At 42.9% G+C, this 16,572-nt stretch overlaps 1 protein-coding gene and 1 long non-coding RNA gene across 4 annotated transcripts in view; both read left to right on the top strand.

Annotated features, from left to right (window-relative positions):
* Positions 1-16,572, top strand: part of GRK1 (G protein-coupled receptor kinase 1) — a 656,045-nt gene that overhangs the window by 7,541 nt on the left and 631,932 nt on the right. The gene's annotated exons all lie outside the window — the stretch shown is intronic.
* LOC147698028 (uncharacterized) lies at positions 1,163-3,512 on the top strand. Of its 3 annotated transcripts, none has more exons than XR_015299174.1 (4): positions 1,163-1,989; positions 2,096-2,227; positions 2,359-2,449; positions 2,553-3,512. It is a non-coding gene; the product is annotated as an uncharacterized LOC147698028 (long non-coding RNA). The 3 variants fall into 3 exon arrangements; XR_015299175.1 differs by having other exon boundaries at positions 2,359-2,655; positions 3,143-3,512; XR_015299173.1 differs by having other exon boundaries at positions 2,359-3,512.

Genomic DNA, 16,572 nt, shown 5'->3' with positions numbered 1-16,572 from the left:
TTCCATTCTCTCAGTTTCTACGGGTTAGGCGCAACTGCACCAGCCTGGCAGACTTTGATAAACAGGCGATTGCGATGAGAAGTAAATTCATCGAGAGAGGCTACCCACACCGGCTAGTGAGACACGCTTATAAGCGTGCCCGCTATTATGATCGCAATTATTTGCTCCAACAAAAGCCAGCTAAAACCACCAACCAGGTGGTCTGTGTAACTAAACATTCCACCCTTGACACAAAAATTAAACAAGTCATAAATTCAAACTGGCACATTTTAAATAGCAATTGTACTCCAGAACTGAAACTAGCTAAACCACTATTTGCCTACAAAAGGAATAAAAACATCAAAGAACATATTGTTCGTTCACGTTTCCAACCTACATCGGACAAAAATCTTTTAACACAGAGGTCGATTGTATCAGGCAATCCGATAAAAGGAACTTTCCCCTGCTCCTCATGTTCCTCTTGTGCTAGTATCATAAGAGGAAAAGAATTCACACACAATGGCCACACAACAGTGGCAAAAGAAATGTGGAACTGTAAATCTTCAAATCTGATCTACTTTATACAGTGCCCGTGTCTCCTCGGGTATATAGGAGAAACATCTCGAACTATACAAACACGGTTAAATGAACATCGTTCAGCGATAAGAACCCACAAACTCGCTGCCCCAATGGTGAAGCATTTCCTAGAAAAGGGACATCAGGCAGAGGACCTTAAATGGAGAGTCCTAGAAAAAATTCATACTGCAGACTCCAATGGGGGTTGTGCCATCAGAAAAAAGAGAGAGGTGTTCTGGATATTTGTCTTCAACACCTTTCGAGAAGGAATGAATAGCGAATTGCCATGGGAGCACGCTATTTGCTAGAGCATCTTTTGACTCTCCCTACCGCAGCAAAAACAGCTTCTCACTCTTTATGATTAAATTTAAATTACCTAATAATAGGCATTCAGCAATAAGAAAAGTCAATCCCAGTGTTCTCCCAAGATGTAGTTCACCCTGCTCCCTTTTTATCTAAAGTTTAAGCTCCTGATTAGGGGAATCTTTCCCTGCACCTCACTTTGTCGTACAGGTGTAATTAAGCAACAACTAGATCGAAGGAATATTAATGCTCGACTTTTCTAAAATAACAAAAGGCATGGAGCCTCGTTAAATTCACACGCATTATTTTTTGTTTAATGGAAGTACAGTTTTTACGAATTTCAGGAAAAATAACTTTCCTATAGAAATCTTTTTTACTCTAAAAATATTGAAAAAACCAGCACCAAATCTATAATGAGTCATTTTTGTGCACCTAATCTTGAAGCGCTATATATTTAGAATCTTTTTGCTTGGATTTGACATCAGCTAAATCTGACTCTAGTCCCAAGTTAAAATATAGCTCCACTCCCCAATTGCTTTCCACTCGGTTAAGCTGGTTAATCCTTGTGCTATACATCAGCACCGATGTATATCCAGTGATATTTTACGTGGGAGCCATTGCTGATTCTTTCTCTAGAGAATCTGGTCCTTTTTTTACTTCTTCCTATTTTTTGGTCCTTCTTTCATGTTCACACCAGTGACATTTTACGTGGGAGCCATTGTTGATTCCTGCTCTAGAGAATCTGGTCCTCTTTTCATTTCTTCTTAATTTTTGGTCCTTTTTTTATGTCAACACCAGGTCAGGTGTACTCAATCATCCAATCAAATAGGGTATATATACAGGAAGTAAAGGCACTTTAAAATGCCGTCTTTCGTGGAAGGAGCATAGAACCCCCGTGTCCCGCCGCCGGAATCTCTGAGCCCTGTTGATATCTATTGGGTAAGTGTTCGCTAAAATCCCTATGCGGTAATTTTACTCTGATCACTTGTTTAGTTAACTGATAATCTCCAAAGTAAACAGTGGGTAACAGAATTCTCTCTCTCCTTTCCCCCCCCTGTTTGTTCATTTTACAGACAGGGAGTTATTTTAAACCACTTTGAAATCCATCGCTCCTTGAGCACAAGTAAAAAGGTAACTATCAGTCCTTCTTCTTTAAGAGACAGTAAGTCTATGAAGTCGCCATGCATTGACTGTTCTCCAAAAATTGATGCCAGAATTCTTTCCATCCATTCTATAGGCAATCTCGCCATTTGTTATCTCCACATCAGGAGGACTATATCTTTTGGGATCCACAAAAATATTCATTATCGTGGCCATAAATTTTAACTCCGGCAGGCGGGTCTAACTGAAATCCCACTCCTCACTTAAGGTACCTTCATCCTCGAAAATGAAAATGTTTTCAAAAAACTACTAATGTATCCTCACTAACTGTCCAGTTAATATAAAATATCAAAAATAGAAAAGATTCAATAAACTAAAAGAACTCATAATTTCTTCTAGGAAATATAGAAATTCAAAAATCAACAATCAAGACAAACAAATTACATCGTGTGACTATGGAATATCTATCTGCAAACCTTAACTAAAATAGGTAAAACACTAGCTTGGTCCTTTCATTAAATATGGGCTGGTTAGAAAATCATAGACTACACTAAAACAACAATCAATGTTCATGAAATGTCTATGTTTTTTAGGGTCTAGAATATCTTCGTCACCTAACCAAAGAAAAGAAAGTCATTATACAGATAATCCAGATTGAGAACATCAAATAGCATTAATATACTCCGTGTTTTTTAAGTAAGTGACCTTATCTATGATATGAATGTATTGTATACCATTGTTTAAGTCCCGCGTTGATAGCACGCTGCGAATTGCCACCATTTAGAATATTTCGTATTTTCCATCACTAATATCAATCATTTGATTCCTCGCATTTGCCATCCTATGTAAGAACCCTGCTTCCTCACCACCAAAACTTGGGAATAATCTATTTAGTATAAAGGTATCCACTCCTTCTCCCTTTTTTGGCCATTATCTCATATAAGAATATATGAGTTAAAAGGATTCACTCCATTTTTCTATTTTTCTTGATGATCATTAAGGCAAGGAAAAGAAATCCGTCAAAGTATTATTGTAATATTAATAAGCTTGGTCACAATAGAATGGAAAGTCTGAGACTATTAGCCTAACATTGGTTTGTTTTAATTTTCTCTGTGTAACATAATATAAATTGATGCATTATTGTACATAATATTTTTTGTTTTATGGAATTTTCCCATTTCAGATACTATCGTGGCTGCTCCAGAAGAAGGCGCTGGTTCGCCGAAACGCGCGTAGAGATTATTTTAGCCACACCTTTCTCTCTTAAAAACTGTGTTCATTTTATATAACCTTCATTTGTTGGATTATTTGTCCTTCTCTCTTAAAGTGTTGCTGTGTATTGTTGATTTATTATGTCGCATACAATTTGTGAATATGTATTATTATTTTAATGTGTTTTTTAAAAGAATTTATGAATAAAATTGAACTACCCCTTTTTTACAAACAACCTATGTTTTAGCTCAGTTCATTTCGACCACTTATTACGTTCTGTTGCCTAGATTGATACATATCAAATTATTTGCTTTTCCCTGGTCTAGGAACTTCATTTCCATGTACTCAGGGGGTCCTTGATAAATATTTACACGATAGATGTGTCACAGCCTGCTCTAGAGTATAATCTAGCCTTCGTTGGATGTTGGCTGTCACCTGCGCAAAACGCGCTCACCCCCTCGAGCCCCCTCCTTACCGTTCTGTAGGCATGTCCTGGTTCAGTCACCCACGCCCCCTAACACCGCGTAGATCATGTACGCCGTGTTTGCCCAAGCTCTTAATGTTGTGGATCGGCTCGGGCGTCCCACGTGACCGCGCCAGGAACGTTGTTGTGTTGCTTGCTCTTCTCATGGGACCTGCTGTACTTGTAAAGGGTAGTGCCTGTACTACTCATAGGGGCTATTGCACTTTGCATGGGCAGTGCCAGGTCTTGTTAGCAAGAATGCTATTAGTCCCCATCTTCCACATGTTTGACACTTACGACAATGAGAATGCATTCCTGTTTGTGTAAAGGTACCTGATGTAGGTGTATGCAGCTGAAAATATATCACATTCGTACGACTGCACCTTGAAGATTTTGTTCACAGGGCAAAATATTTATCTCCATAGAGAAACCTCTTGCCCTTCACCACTATCTGTTTTCGGGGTGTTCTCTTCCCATCCTAAAAAAAAAAGATTTTTCCCCCGATGCATCAAGAACCCATTTTGCTATTCCTTAATAGCGAAAAATTACGATTCGCTAATAAGGAATAGCAAAATGCTATGCATGAAGAAATCACAAAAAAAATAGCGATTTCTTACAATTCCTTAATTGCGACTCGCAAATTGCGAGTCACAATTAAGGAATACCTCCCCATGCATTCCTATGGGCCTAGAGGCCCATAGGAATGAATAGGAAGACATTCTCAATTTGTGAATCGCAATTAGCGAATCGCAAATTTAGAATGCGATTTCAAGCGTGCAGGGGTGTCCAAAGGACACCCTGTTGCACCCCTGAAATTGATCTGTGCACATATGTTGCGCACACACATGCCCTTAGGGCATGTGTGTGTGCAACATGAAACTTTGAAACTTTGAAAAAAGCACTTTAGTGCATTTTTCAAAGTTTTTGCAAATTACCATGAAGTTCAACTTCATGGTAATTTGCGAGCCCTATTAGCGAAATCGCTATTTTGTTTAACTTTAATGCATTGCATTTAAGGAATCTCAATTTGAGATTCCTTAAATGCAAGTAATCGTAATTTTGCTATTTCTTAATTTGCGATTTTTGCATTTGGGATGATGCATCCCAAATGCAAAAATACCTCTCGCAAAGGGGCAGATTCTGAGAATCTGCCCCTTTGCGAGCGAATTTTACCTTGATGCATCTATGCCTTTATTCCCACCCCTGGAACTGGCTTTGAAAATGGTTGTGAGTTGTCGGTTTTCACAAACATTCCTCAGCATTCTGGCCATGAACCTGGCTTTACAGTTGTGAACCGTCCATTAGTGGGCATAAGTTCAATGTACCCATACAAGTGGCTTGGTGAATTAGGGACAGGAAAGCAGGTCTGTGACCAGGTGATCTCACTGTGCGCCTCTGCCATGGTGTGCCACATCTGTTTGAAGGGTCTCTGGGGTGCACTCGCTTGGACTTCACACATCAATACTATCTGCTGGCATGCAGTGGCAGCACCCCACAGGTCCAGGTAAGCAGTATCCAGTCCACAACCCCTTTGAGGACTAGAAGCCTGTCTGAATTAGAGCACCTGTAGGTAGTGGGAAGTCTTTCCAATGAAGAGGTTTTCAAGTCTTGCAGTGTGAGATAGACAAAGGACTAGAGGTAGGCTGGTACATTCTAGTTAGGGACCGAGATTTCGGACCCAATGGCATTTCTTTTTGCATATTTATATAGCGCAAACTCGACCCGAAGGTATTGGAGCGCTTTACATGAGCACCGTATTTACGTTACACATTCAGGCACGGGGAGATTATGTGATTTGCCCAGAATCACAGGATGTGGACGCGACCCCGAGGCTCGTACCCTGGTCTCCAGCGCCAAAGTCGGCCTTCATTGAAAGCCCAAAATGGAAGACTGGAGAGGGGGATGAGGAAGGGGGTGTTATAGAGAGATGGCACTTTGAACATCAACCAGAAACTGCTAGAAGAACAGTCTCAACACAATAAACTACATTACATAATTTTGCTGGCCTACACTAATTGTATCACCATAACACTCAGCGGTTTGGCAGTCAATTGTAGCTCTTACAGGCTGCACAATAATTCCCTATACTGCTTAACACTGTTGCACTCACATAAGAAAAAACTGCTATAGGTCATGTCTATCACCCAGTACTGTACCAGTCCACAACAAGTAAACAATCCATTACCAACTGAACAGGAATGTAATCACTGTAGAGTTCTGCCATTGACTGCTGGCCAATGGGGTACTTTAATATAGTCGACCACTACAGGTCCAAACAAGCTACACACTACAACTGCTTCCTGACCTCTCACAATGACAGTCATTTATGTAATGATATTAACAAAATCCATCCCAGCATATCTCTCAACAATTTGTCCCTCGAACCTATGTCTTCACAGAATCAGACATTTTAAACAACATTTCAATGCTAGTCAGAGGATTAGTAATGAAATATTTTATTTCATCTCACAGACCAAATTATTAGTCTTGTGTTTCTTAATCTATCACAGAAAATATATTCAATTACATAAAGTTCTTAAGCTTTATTCGATTTGTAAAATGTAATCATTAAAGCATCACAATATTTCATACAATTCATTGAAGCATTCAGGCTCATATTATAAAATACATATTTAAAACAGGTAGATAAAGGCTATTTCTCTAAACATTTCACAATATACATACAGTTCTTCATCCTGGTTCAAGCCTCTGGTATTCGAGCAGTTCAAATCTATAATATACCTTGATTCTAGACTTCTCCAATCCATGACATTGCAGTTGCCGTCATGCGGTTCTAAAAAATGCGTCACGCAGCTCCAGCAATGCTCTGGGGGGCCTATTCTTCCAATGCTGCTTCAAGCCTTACGCCTGCTTCAAGCAGGCGCAGGGCTTTGACGCAGCATTGGCCTAAAAGTGACTGAGTGAAATCTTGTAGATTTCAATCAGCCACTTTTAGGAGGCGTTCCTGCGCAGGAACGCCCTCCCCTGCGCCGGAAGCCTCCTTATGGCGCAGGGCTTTACAACGTGACGCATCTCCCAGATGCGTCACGTTGTAAATACCCCGCACCATGGCGCATCTTCTGCGCCGCCGCTGCGTCACTAAAGTGACGCAACTGCGGCATAAAAGAGGCGCAAGGTGCTTGTAAATCTGCCCCCTTGAGTTTAGAATATAAGCTGCACCCTGTATAGTCAAAAGACGTCACCAAGAGAGAGTAAACGTAATCCATATAAAGACATTTTTGATAGATATTTTATTTGGGTAACTTAATTATCTTTTATTTTTCGCTTGTAGTTTGGATTTATCACATGTTTCTTCTGATGGGTCTTCACGAATGTGTGTATTAGGATTTATAGAGCCCGAAACTAGCTGAAGAGATGGAGCTCTCTACATAATACAGTGGCAGGGAGGCAGGGTACACCCATCAATAATGCAGCTGCAGCAGTGGCCAGGGGGTCTAAGGGGCCCACTGTACCCCAATTATAGTTGTTCTTACTTCCGAACCAGTGGGTGGCGTGGGCATTGTTCTTACTTGTATTAGGACCTTCTGGCTGCAGCATTGCAAGGGTTTTTTGAGATGTTACATCATGGATCAATTACCTTTTTAGGTCTCTCATACTAGACAGCACATGCACTCTGTGCGTCCAGACATATTTTCAGCTTACGGTGGGTTTAATGCCTTCCCAATACTTCTCATTGTTTAGCTTATTGACACGCTCACGTTCTTGCTTCTTATTTATTAGCTTGGGTGGGCTTTGCTTTCTCTTCATGTGTTTGTCCCTCCCTGGAGCATGGACTCATTACTTTTGTCCTGCCACTGCTCATTTTTCAGGCACTATGTTTTAAGTCCTTCACTAGAGTGCACGTGTTTTCAAGGCTGTCTACCTTGTGTGCCCCCTACTTCCGCAGTGCTTGTGTTGATCTTTCTCTGCTCATGTGATTCTCCTTGCCCTTCCTCCTTGATTCACTTGCCCACATGTGCTTCTCCCCCACCCTCCGTTTCTTTTTTGTCCTTGTTGTGCACTCTCATCTGTTTGTTTCCTCTGCTCCACATTTCAGTCTCTCTGTTTGCTTATGTGCCCTCTGTGTTGCTTCTTCCCATCTACTCCCCTGTGTTTTTTCACCTGCCTTCTGGTTTGCTCCCCCAAAGCCTCCTGTTGCTTTCCCATCCTTGATTCCAATCCCTTGAGTTGCTTCCCCATCCATGCTGCTTCCTCCCCTCCCACCTGCTTGTGCTACTGTTTTTTTCTTTTTATTTAGCTAGCCAACTCAGAGCCATATGCTAAAACAAAAAAAGCGTTTGCATAATTTTGTAGGTCTGTGCATGATTGGTGCATGCCTACAATATTGGCTCCCCCCGTCTTTTTTAGCCATGCTGCAGAGCATCAGGGATGCCGTACACCATGGTTAAAATCATTGACACTATAAATAGGCCTCTAACATGGGGGAAGATGAGGAAGGGGGAGTGTCCCCAGGATTACTAAAGCTGGTTATTCAATTACATGAAGGTCCATGGCCAAGGGTCGAATTAGGGTGTGAGGGAACTTTGTCAAGAAAAATCGATACCCCCAATGGATTGAGGCAGGGGTGTATGATGGCCCCGCTCCTGTTCTCCATATACATTGCTGATTCATTGATCGGTTTAAACCAGGTTCGTTCTTTTCCACCTAAATTAGGTAATGAAGCCAGTCAGTCAGTCAGTCAGAATACTTTATTTCGATAAATCAATATCATAAAAAGACAACAGTACTGTACAAAATATGCATTATTTACACAAATAGAATAAAAAACATATAGCCATTTAAAAAATTACCAAAGGATTTCATAAAATTTCATAAAATCACAGTAAGAAAGATAAAACCATCAACCAATTTAGTTACCCTCACTGTCACTTTTACAGGATAAACTAGCATAATTCTAATTTACCACATCCAAGTTCATTTAGGTACAGTTAATCCTTTTCCTGATCCGGGCAGCACCCACTAAAAAACTAGAAACATGAAAGATAATACGGTGGCTCTTTAAAAATTGTAGATACAAGAGAGCAGGCTTAACTTGCAAGAACCCTGCCTCTTTAACTATAAGAACCAAAAATGTCATCCTTAATTCCGTATAATGTCCACAGAACATCTGGAAATGCATTGTGTTCTGTGTGGAAAAGTTGTCGCAGCTACAAGGCATTGCATTTTCCGGGGTACTCCAATTAGGGAAATGGCCTAAATTCAGGTGGATCAGATTAAAGCGAAAGCGGGTTAGAAGGAACCTGTGGTAGGGACGGTTCACCATATTAAGGTAAAGTTCAGGTCCTGGTAAGTTAGCAACAATGAGGTTAGCCCTTACAGTGGGTTTGCTAAGTTCTAGTTCCTCTCTCTCCAGTGTCAGCATCTGTAACATGGCACCCTTAATTTGCATAATATCCTTAGATGTTATTAACTCTGGTGAGGAGAAAAGCTCCGGTATCCCTAGTTTATAAAAACTGTTTTTAATATATGTCAGCCACCGAATCTTGCTGACATTTTCTAATAGGAGACAATCTTTCATGATAATATGGTTCAAGGAGATTTCCTGGTTCAATCAGGTCTTCATCCAGCATATTAAAGGAGCCATTTTTATCATGTCGGAAATGAAGCCTGCCCCCAGTTCAGAATGGATGGTATATGAGGGAGTGGACTGTGGCACTGTTAGGACAGATCTCATACATTTATTTTCAGTCACCTGTAAGCAATCTGGGGCACTGTATCCCCATATTGAGCTACCATATGTAATAACTGCAAGGCATTTAGCTTTGTAAATCTTCATTATTGCTTCTATAGGCCTTACCCCCAGTTTTTTGTGAAGCCCTGAAGTGCAGAAGTTGTTCTTGCAAAGGCAATGTTTCTATTTTTAAGATCCCTAGTTCCCTCTCTCATCAAAGGTGATCCCCAGATAAGGGAATATGGGCACTCTGCAGAGTTCTTCCTCACAACAAAAAAAGGTTTTAACTTGTTTCTTCCTAGAACTTCTCCCCATGATCATAACTTGTGACTTTTTTGCGTTAATTTTAAGATCCAAGGACCTCATAAAGTTCCCAAAGACATCTAGCAGCCGTTGTAATCCAACCCCCGTCCGTGAAAGAAGGACAGCGTCATCCGCGTACAGGAGAACTGGAATACCAAGTTCCCCTATACGCGGTATGTCAAGAGTTGCCTCCTTTAATGCCGGTTCCAAGACATCATTATATACCGTAAAAAGAAGGGGGCCAGGATACACCCTTGCCTGACCCCTCTCTCTGAGTTAAAATAGCTTGAACAGCGCCCCTCAGCAGTAACCCGAACGGAAGCCAGTAGGCCAGAATGTAAGACCACCAGAAGGTTAACCAAGGCCTGGTCAAGTCCCATATTGAGCAGGATTTGCCATAACTTTGTCCGATTTACAAGGTCAAATGCCGAGGAGAGGTCCATGAACCCCAGGTACATTGACCTCTCCTTAGCCTTGGTGTATTTGTCTAATAGTAGTTGTAGATTAAGGCATTGGTCTAAAGTTCTCCTTTTGGATCTAAACCCATATTGTACGTTCAACAGTACCCCTCTGTCGTCAAGCCAATCCTTTATTTTATGCAGAATAACCTGTCCCAAGATTTTAACCAATGAATCTATTAGGGAGATCGGCCTATAACAGGAGGGGTCCTGCCTATCTCCCTTTTTGAAGACTGGGATAATAATGGATTTCTTACAGGACACTGGTATGTTATTTTGGTTCAGAGCATTAAAAACACTGCCCAAGATCTTAGACCAAAATTTTGGCGCGCATTTGAATATATCTGCAGGAACCCCGTCAGGGCCTGGTGCCTTATTTTTTAGGTTCTGTTCAATTGCTCTTTCCACCTCAATGTCCTCAAAAATCCTCAGTTCTGGGCAGGACTCTTATCGTGTGGTTCCCAAAATGCGCTATCCAACCCTCGTCTGGAATGTTGGACTCAAGGGGTGAATTCTCATCACCTGAGAACAACGTTTGATTTAGAATTTTCCAGAACTGCCCACTATTTTTTAAAACCTCAGGGGCAAGTAATTGTGTCCAGGCCTCTTCTTTCAACTCTTTTTTCCTATCTTGAATAGCTTTTTTATAAGCAGTTCTTGTGCTGGCTATCAGAGCTCGGTCTTTAGGGGTGGCCTTCAAGGCCTTAAGTAGAACTGCATGTGCCCTAGAGCATCTTTTATTGAACCATCTCTTACCATAGTATCTAGTCTGTCTGGTGCCTGCAAGTAGAATATGGTTGATTTGTCTGCAAATGTTATCAAAAGCAATGACCACATGTGTACTTTGAGCTTGCTTCTCTAGGCATATGGCCACATCGTCCTCAACCTTATTCAATACTTCCTGCAAGAAAGTTTCAGGGACTATTTTTGACCATTTTAGCCTATGTCCTTGATCTTTAACAATCACATTTAAGCCGCCCTTATGTGTCACAGTTTTGAAGGCCAATAGGTCAGCGGACATCATCTCTATTAACACTGGATTGTGGTCACTAAAGACCGAGACCTCGGTCTTATACCATAAAACCTTGGACAAAATAAAAGAAGACATGAAAATATAGTCAATAATTTTACCATCGTCTGTTCCTTTAAATGTGGGGGTCCTAGAATCACCTTCCCCGCAGCCTGACTCATAGAGATTCCATGTCGCCAAAGTTTTCAAGGGCCTCCCCCCGTTTTGAGTGTTCAAGATGTATGGGTAAAGAATAAAGGGGGCCCTCCTCTTCTATATTGGCACACGGTTGGTTACAGGGGTGGATAATAAAGTCCCCCAAAAGTATTATTTCAAAAGTATTTACAGTAGTGCTATAAACTGACAGAAATTTCTCCAATAAATCCAGATTAAAATTAGTGCTCTCATTGGCACATGAATTATAAAAATTAATGAATAAGATTTTGGAAGTATCAGGAGGGGATAATTCAACAATTAAACAATTTTGACATCCTGAGTTGCACTGGGTTAACATACCCTTTAAATCAAGTTTAAATAAACTAAGTAGGCCTCCCTTAGCTCTACCTGTCACACTGTTGGTTGCTGGAATACAAAAATGTCTAAAACCATACAAGGAGAAGCTGTTTAACGGGTCCCAGGTCTCTTGGAGGGCTATGATGTCAAAAGATTTTATAGAGTTGACCCAAGTTTCATTTCCTGCTTTAGCCTTAATGCCAGCAATGTTCCAGGTCATAATCCTACAAGTAGCGTGCGGGGGCTGTGCATCAGACCTCAAATTATTTGTTAGTCAGTTATTTTCCTCCATTGTTGTTAAAGGGCTATATCGATTGACCAGTGGCAGGGCTTGATCGAATTGTCTGTTAGGGAACATAGGTGTAGACTGCGCCCCAGAGGAGGTCTGTTGGTGCTGGGAGACATGTCTTCCTTGCGTGTGTGTTTTCTTTGGTCGCCCAACGAGATGCCATTGTTTTTCAGTTTGAGGCGGGTAAAAATATCCCAGGGGGAGTGGCCTAATGCCTACGTTTTTTAAGTCCGAGCCATCCCAAAAAAGGTAGTTCGCCAGATTATTTTTATCAAAGTTTAGGACAATACAGTCCCCATCCAGATTCTTATGAGACATGCCTACCCATCCTACTCTTCGAGCCATGATGATGTGTTTAGATATATCTATACCCCCACTAGAATACTCTATACACCATGTTTTAGTGTTATCCATCAGCTCTTGTGTAGTCTCCCTTGTTTCAGCCCCCAGGGGCGGGACCCCTGTTAGTACCGCCACAAGGGGAGCCGCACTAGGAGGGAGGTGCAACTTGGTAGGGCAGAAACCATGAACCCTATTGTAATTAAGTTTGGAAGTATTATCCACCATCAACGGGTTTAGTTTAAGTACGGGATTGGCCAGGTGAACAGGAGACTTAGATCTTAGCTCTGGATTATCTGTGGTGGGTGTTAAGTCAGCTCTAACATGAGAATTACTTGTGGTAGCTGTAGGGCCCTTGATGCGATCTAGCCCTGTATTGTTTAAAAGAGGAGGTGGCCCTGTCCCAAGTGCCCCACAATACTCTTGTATGAAGACATCAATAGCCTCACAACTTTTTAGTATTTCTGCGACACAAGTGTTTAAAGTGTCTATTATGTCCTTTGCCGTTGCCACCAGGGCTGGGTCCAACATGGAAGTAAACATTTCCTCCATTTTCGAACTAAGTTTGTCGAGTATTGACTCTTCGGTATGGTTAAAATGGAGCAACACATTTTTAGTCTTTCTCTAACATTTCTTGGTTGTTCGGGCCCCTTTCTCCTGTTGCTGCGCTAGTTTAGAGTTGGAGTTATGTTGTGAGGGAGGTGTCAGCGGAGTTTCCAAACCTACATCAGGAACTATATCAATGGCTGCAATCATGGACCTGGTCAATCCAGTATTGGGCAATGTTTGCGATTGGTCTATGACTTGAGACCCACTAGCACCAGCAATGTCCGAATTGCACATGTCAGTCCTCAAGGCCGACATAGAAGGCAGAGCCAACTCTTTCTCGGCATCGGCAATTTCTTTTGTGATAACACCCACCACCGAGGTCAGATAAGAAATAATGGATTCAGCAAATTTTGGTACTTTGGCCTTTTTTTCCCCTTGACCCTGGGTGCTCAATTGTTTCCTCTTACCCATATTGTGGACGTCAGAGACATGGGCCAGCCCGGCCTCCTCTGGCCTCTAGATGGCCACAGACGGCCCGCCCTTTGCCCGGGCTTAGCCCGCGTGCGTCCCGCGAGCCAGAAGAAGGGGCTGCTGCTTTGTAGCGCCTCCAGGCGCTGCTCTCGTGTCACGGATGGAGCGCCGGGCCCCAGGGCAGCTGGGATATGTGGTTTCCCCGCTGTCGCCTGGTCCCGGTCTGGCGAGAGGTAGTGGCTGTTGCCGCTGCCCACGCGGCGCTTGTGGAGAGGCAGGTGAGTTAAAGCTGGCCGTTGTCCTCACGGCGTGTGTCCGAGTAAATTTGGCCCCATATCAGTATTGTTTTATACGATGATAAGGCTTTGTGGGACGTTACACTGGTTGACCTTCGGAGGCAATTAGATGCTTTTCCTGATTATTGTAAGGCCAATGATCTGAAAATAAATACTAGGAAGGAAAACAAGGGAACCCAACTCACATGGAGCCTGGGTATAAGGTTTTAAGAAAACAACAATGGCTCCTGTGGCTAATTATATAATTATTACAATATGATTTAAGCACAATGGCAATCTTAGGGTGGTATGTGGGATGTATAAGAAGGAAGCTATATATACACGTGGAGAGTATGGTCTTCAATTTATATCTTTTATGCAAGTATTCAAACATAAATTTTACATTTTATACAATACCAACAGCATTAAACACATATACATAATCACATTGTGCGAGTGTGTCCCAAGTGAGTAAGAGAGAGAACCTATACTACTAAAGTGAAAAATGTAATAGTGTATCAAAAAAGGAGGTTTCTAGTTTACATTAGTTAAAAAAAGCGACAACCTAATTAATTGTCAATGGTAAAAAATACAGTAGTTGGAAGTATAAGCAACTATTGCAGAAGGTCTGCCTCTTTATGCTTGTCGACGACGTTTCGACCCGTATTGGGATGTCGGGTCTCTTCAGGACTGGTCAATGTGGGGACACCTTGGATGGGCTGGCGCTGCTAGGGAAAAAGCACACGTGGCACCGTGAAGGGGAGTGAAAAATAAATAACAAAAACTCACAGGGATCCCGTCCGGGAGCCCTGATGAGGGTGAAGTAGGCAGCTAACCACGGGCCAGTTGAATGTTCCCAAATCTACAAAATAACATGACGGCAATTGAATTAAATAAAGATTCACTATTCTGAAAAACAAAAGAACAGCCTGAACAAGTATGACAATGTGTAAATTCAAGTAGCAATCACTGAGTTCCACCACTAAGACAATACTCAATTTTGTTAATCCTCCCAATCCAACAGTAGTGCCTAGAGTTAAGTAAAGCAGCATTGTCACCAACATATCATGGTGTAAGACCTTCTCAATTGTTTACCACCTAAAAGCTCTAATTATGAGAGGCCACATAGTTCCAATGGTGTTGGTATCAGTAGACTCCTGTACCACTGGAATAATCAGATTGGGAAACCCTGTGGATCTGTTTCGTTTCAACTACAGATGATTTCGACTGCTAAAAGGAATGACTTTGGAAATCAGACCTAGAATTACAGATTCCCCTGGTAATTCCTATTTTTTTAGCCCACCCTCAAGGTCCATCTCCTGATGGGCAGGATTTTCCATGCCACAATGGTTACTGGTACAACCAGTACTGGTCGCTCTGGGGGTGTGGAAATACCAGCCGATTTCCGGGGGCACTCATAATGTAGGCAACAATGTCATTATATTGTGTTATTATTTTGTTTCACAACTGTGTTTATTGGTTAATTAGGCATATCATTGTTACAGGTCACCACAATCAGGAGGACACTGTCAAATGGCAAATACATAGCAAGGTATACACAAAGCCTAATCGCTCAAACGACCCCCACCCGCCCCCTCTCCCCTCCCACTACTCAATGCCCCAACTACCCACCCCTTATCCCACCCCCACCCCATGCACGTGATCATCTTCAGCAGCAAAACATGAATACAGCACAGCAAATATCGAGTGCCCCTCTAGGCCCGAAGGTCCCCATCCGCAGGCAGATCCTCTTCCAAGTCAATGAGGGGGTCCAAGGTCAACCCTCTATAGTCTGCCCACCGCTTCCAGATCTTGTAGTGTTTCCGGGGGCATCCCCTGGCTTCAAACACTGGTAATTCCAACCCCATGAGATAATCCAGGCCAGCCTTCCAGGCGCTCAGCGGAGGAGCACGTTCACTCTTCCATGCCCTCGCGAGGTCCCGCTTGGCCACTACCAGTCCTAACAACAGGAGGTGGCGCTTGTATATGTTCCCTCCCACATTCTCCAGGACATGCAGGAGGCCTAACCTGGGTGTACGGGGAAGGTCCCACCCCAGCACTTCTGACAGACAATCCCACACACCATTCCAGAATCGGGACAGGCCTACACAGGACCATACGGTATGTAATAGCGTACCCCTCTCGGCCCCACATCGCAGACACTCTGGAGTCACAATAAGGCCAGCCTTCCACAGTCTCTCTCGGGTGTAATAGGCCCTATGTAGGTATTTGAATTGTATGAACCGGAGTCGTACGGCTATGGCCGCCCCACGAGGGGACTCCAGGGCCTCCCTCCAGTCATCCTCATCCAATGGACCAATGTCAGCTTCCCAGGAGTCCTTCAGCGGCAGTAGGGAAGAGGAGCAATGAGTGACTAGTGTTTGATATATCCTGGAAACTTTTTTATCCCCCAAGTCTCCCATGAAGAGTTTGGCCTCCACTGGGCTAAAGTCTGGAAGCTGATCTAGACCAGCTAGACTAGGCGTAAGCGAATGACGGAATTGCAGGTATTTAAAGAATTGGATCCGGGGCATACCAAATTCAGAGCTAAGGTCTTGGAAGGACTTGAGTGTAACCCCAGTAAGGACATGCCCGAGCAATGATATTCCGATAGAGTCCCAACCGCCAAACCCCGTCAGCGGGGTTTCCGCCGTTAGTCTGCCCCACCAACCCATCCGGCGCAGCACCTGTCTCCAGATCACGAAGACCAATTGTGTGGCCTGTGGTAGTTTCCTCCGTAGTCTGGCCGAGTACAGCAGTGTATGGAGCGTGGCGTCTCCCATCAGCGCGCGCTCCAGGGCGTATGCAGGGTCATTCCTATCGCCATACCACCACTCGTTCAGAACCAAGAGGTGGGAGGCCTGGTAGTAAGACAGGAGGTCCGATGTGGCCAGACCTCCACAGTACGTGGATAAAAAACAAGTCTGCAACGCCACCCTGGAGGTGCCCCCGGCCCACAAAAAGCGGCCCAGTACCGAGTTCACTTGGCGAAACCACCGTGGGTCGATCTTATATGGATGGTTCTGCAATTGATACAGGA

This window comes from Lissotriton vulgaris, chromosome 8 (assembly GCF_964263255.1).
Source record: "Lissotriton vulgaris chromosome 8, aLisVul1.2, whole genome shotgun sequence".
Taxonomy (NCBI): domain Eukaryota; kingdom Metazoa; phylum Chordata; class Amphibia; order Caudata; family Salamandridae; genus Lissotriton; species Lissotriton vulgaris.
This window is presented reverse-complemented; position numbering and strand designations above follow the sequence as displayed.